Source organism: Hoplias malabaricus, chromosome 7 (assembly GCF_029633855.1).
Source record: "Hoplias malabaricus isolate fHopMal1 chromosome 7, fHopMal1.hap1, whole genome shotgun sequence".
NCBI lineage: Eukaryota > Metazoa > Chordata > Actinopteri > Characiformes > Erythrinidae > Hoplias > Hoplias malabaricus.
In genome coordinates, this window is record NC_089806.1 from 20614920 (window position 1) to 20619440 (window position 4521).

The window sequence follows — 4521 nt, forward strand, 5'->3', positions numbered from 1 at the left end:
ATAATCTATAGCGACAAGCAGGTATACATGATTATGAAAAAAGGGAGAAAAGTATTATTGCCATAATTCCTATATAATATTGAAACCACACCCTATGTTTACAGAGCTCTGCTTTAAAGTTTAAGATGGGACAGGATTGGATTCTACTCACAAATAACATAGTTTCACAATTATCACAATTCTTCAATTTATTTTGCATATTCCCATTTCAGTGTAACTACTTAAATATTTTCAACTTTTATTTTAGTATTCTTTCTTTCACCTTGTGTAGCATATGCATTCCACAAGTAACTGCTTGCAAGAAAAGAGGAAGAGGGGACAACAAGAAAAAGCTTCTACAATAGAAATCCACTTGCTCTAGGCTAGCCTTGCCTCAGTGAGTTAATTAGCTAGACAAATAAACTTTGTAATGCAGTCCATTTTTGAGAAGCCTGAGAGTCACATAAGTTTTGTGAATAATTGCTTAGGTTAATCTGCAGGATTCAAATGAGAGGCCTGGCACTTTTCCCTTTTTGTTGCTGTTGCTAACAGTTAGGCTGCTAACTAGCAAGCAAGTACAAAAAAATAGTGGTTGTTTTCAGACCTGGAGAAAAAAACCTAACAGCTAATTTAGGACAGAGATATGTTTCAAAATTCTTCACATACTCATCTTAATTATTCAGTAACATATGCTGTGCAGCTAGGATGGAATGTAAACTAGAGAATTATTGTTCTTCAGGTTTACATGCTAAAAACTAATACTAGCTTATTCTACTTTCTAGAATGATTCTCTTGCTCAGATGTATCTAATATTTTGGAGTCCTCTGTCAGTGCTTTTTTTTTCCTTACCAAAAACCATGTTTCCCATATGAACTTGGCAACATTGTTTAGCAGTGCTGAAAAAGAAAAAAAACAGAACATGGCCAGCTGTGTCAATCAGCTTCACATTCATATCTGGAACTACACTAATTGAAGTGGTTACTGATTTAACCCTTATATTACTACAAAACAACTTGTGAAATTTAAAGTTTGTATGAGCAATCTTGTGTTTAAATGTGTGCATTTATGTTTTGTTAGCCCACAGTGACCATCCGATAACCAAATCCAGCCCTCTGGGTATTCTCCCAACCCTCCTGATTACTCCCTCAGGCATGGTGTTAGAGTAAAGAAAAGTTTTATCAGCAGCCATGTTTAACAGATGGACTTTGCTAGATAAAGTCCACTTGAAAGAAGCAAATCAATGGACTCCCAAACGACAAGTTCAATCCCCAGGGATGCCTTCGCCATCTGTGGCCAAGAGTCCAACAGAGCACAATTGGCCTTGCTTTCTCTGGTTATGTAGGCTAAACATACCTTCCCCACCACTGACCACTACATAAGCCAGTGTGGTCCAGAACGGGGCAGTTAGTATTCTTCTCCAAGCACATTGAGTTGTCTACTGAGGTGTGGTGTTTAGCTAGACTTCAAACAGAAACAGTGGCTGGCTTGAAATATCTTGGAGGAAGTAAATGCTAGCCTTCATCCTCTCAGCTTCTTAGCAATATATAAGTGGAATTGGCATTTGAGAAGAGAGAATATATATATATATATATATATATATATATATATATATATATATATATATATATATGGCAAAATTCCAAATACAAAGCAGCTAATATTAAAAGGTCTTGATTTTTTTTCTTTTGATTAAGATGCAATTTCTCCTCATGCTGTTGACTTGAGAATAGTTATTCCCGTATAAAGTAATAACAGCCCAAAATTCCATCTCAGGTTCTACCTTCCATAAAAGTGTGTACCTCAAGCAACCTTAGACTGAAGATATGGATTGTATTCTCTTACTTTATAGCTAATTAAGTGGCAAGGTTACCTGTTTGTTTGTTATGAGAGAGCAAATCACTTTTAAATGTCACTTCCTCTGAAGACTCAGCATTGCACTATGAATTCCACAAAGAAATGTATTCAGCAAAGATGCAGTCAGCTATGCATCCCACTCAGTGTCATTGTAGCAGCTGTGTGACTACCGCACTAGCGTATTTTGAATGTAGAAAATTACCAGCATTCTGCAGCAATTTAGTCAGAACAACAAAGTGGCAGCCGTAACGCTGAATTCTCTAAAGCGCTGAGGCGATGTGTTCAGAAAAAGTACAGAGCGAGCTCTTAGTGTACAAGGCAGCAGTGAATGGCAAAAGCAAAACCGTTTAAAAAGGGCTTACTTATGTTTTACTCCACTCATATCCCTCCAAGTTTCTGGCTCATGCTGAAGTATGACAGCTATTCTGGGCAAAATGGAGATCTAACCAGGGAAAATGGAATAATAATACAAATTAAATTAAACAACCTTTCAAATCACTGCAGATTAATAATTCTAATACAAATCCAATCCTGGGCTGGGAAATTTGTGCAAAAAATAATGAGTAATTTGCAAATCCAGCTTGAGCTGTATTTAAACAATAACAGCGCACATGTCTTTTTTGGGTGTCAGATTTAAGTTTTAAATTTATTACATTTATATACACATTATTACATTTATTACAATTTTATTTATTTATTTATTATATTATTTAAAAATATATACTTTTTTCTGTCTTATTCTGAAACTAATATCTGCACTAATTCCAAAACGTTGGTACCAGTGAAATGATATTAAAATATATGTAATATGTATTTATAATACATAAATAAAAAAATTGAGCAATATAAGAAGTTCCTTAACCATTTTTTTACCTATTATATATTTTATTTATTATAACTGTATATATATATAGAGAGATAATACTCACTGTACTTTGACAGTATTTGAAACTCAGGTAGATGCTAACTGCATTTTGTTGATTTGAACTAAGCCAGTGGTTCTCAAACCTTTTCTATCATTCTCCATCTCAGAAGAAGGGGAATTTCCATGCCCCACCTGTACCATATCAACTTCTATCTCTAAATCAGTAGCTTAACCTTATAACACCAGCATTAACATGTTCAAAAGTTCAGAAATACAGAGAATTGGCCTACTAATTAAACTGTGCTTCAGTTTCTCACTTTTCAATCTCTGCACAAATTAGCCAAGGCAGGTGCAGGGCATAAAAATGAGTTTGATAATGGTGGGGCATATTTGCTGTGTCAAAGCCCACCCCATACCCAAAAAATTAAGATAGCTATAAGCTGATTTCTATGTAGATAGGCAGTAAAATACTGTATTTATTATGATGTGGAACAGCAGTTGGATAACGTTAAAGAGTTAGAGAGTGAGGCTGTGTCCCAAACAACACACACACTATGGAACTTTACATACTACACTACAGAAGCACTGCTAAGGGTGGTATATATATATTTTCATACTATTCAGTGCAGCAGTATGCAGTTTGGGACATGACCAGAGACTAACGTTAACTTCCTGCATGTTAAGAGTGCTTTCTCACAACCTGAACACAGCTAATATTAAGGTTAACTAACTCTCACATCCTCCTCTGTCACAAGCCGCTTTCATACCTCTAATTATCCATCACTGTTATCAGTTGTGCTCTTGTTACTGACCTGAAGCCCAGAGCTGTACATACAGGGTCTTTAAGAAAGATAATTGAGTTTTTACATGATAATTTACATTTTAGAACTAAAAGAAACAAACATCACAGGTTTCAGCTGAGCTTCTAGCCAATGAGGGTTAAGCTCTATCATCATCTGGCTGTCTCTCGTCTCGCATAGTTAATGAGGAGCAACTGCAATGGCTGGCTCTGGAGCCCACAGCCACCTCACACTCGCGAGATTATAACGGCGTGTATCATCGTGACATATAGCAGGTACGAACGTGTTCAGATTAAAAAAACAAACAAAAAAAAACTAACAGGCATGCACCGCACCGAAACAGACGGTGATCGGTCTGCAGAGCACCGGGTGAAGTGGAACCAGCCTTGTGTCTCTCCTGAGTTCTGGACAACGCCCCCCCCCAACCCCATCACCCTCCTCTTTGCCCAAATGACTGTTGTTCACAGGTGTCTCTCCTTTCCCTAAATGTATAGAAGCCTTGTTCCTTAGCATTAGTCATTTTACATCTCTCCCCCTGTCTCAATACTCACACTTTCCCCCTATGCACACTTCAAGCGCTCCTCTCGTAAGCCCACAGCAGATGAGCCTTTTGTGAAAGATTCACTGCGGGCCTGTGACAGTCCTCCATGTAACCAATAACAAGACATCTCTCTCAGAAAACAGAGAAACAACCCTTTAACCCTGTAACTAGAATGTTTTATCTTTATTAAGACCTGTGTGGTTTGAGTCATATTTTAAAAATGCCCTTAAGGGAATTAAGGGAAAAGCCCTTAATAATGGTAGTGATGTACATTTCTATGTAAAATAACTGATCACGGTCACAGATTTACTCAACAACTTGCTCTCTGGTGTTGTGGCTTTAATAATCTGGATATTTCATGTAAAAAAGGTTCACAGAAAAGCGATGGTGAACTCGTCAGAGAAGCATTAACAGATGTGTCCAGTTGTGTTTCAGGGAAAGACGAGATAATTTTGTTTTGTAGAAGAGCTGAAAGTTAAAAG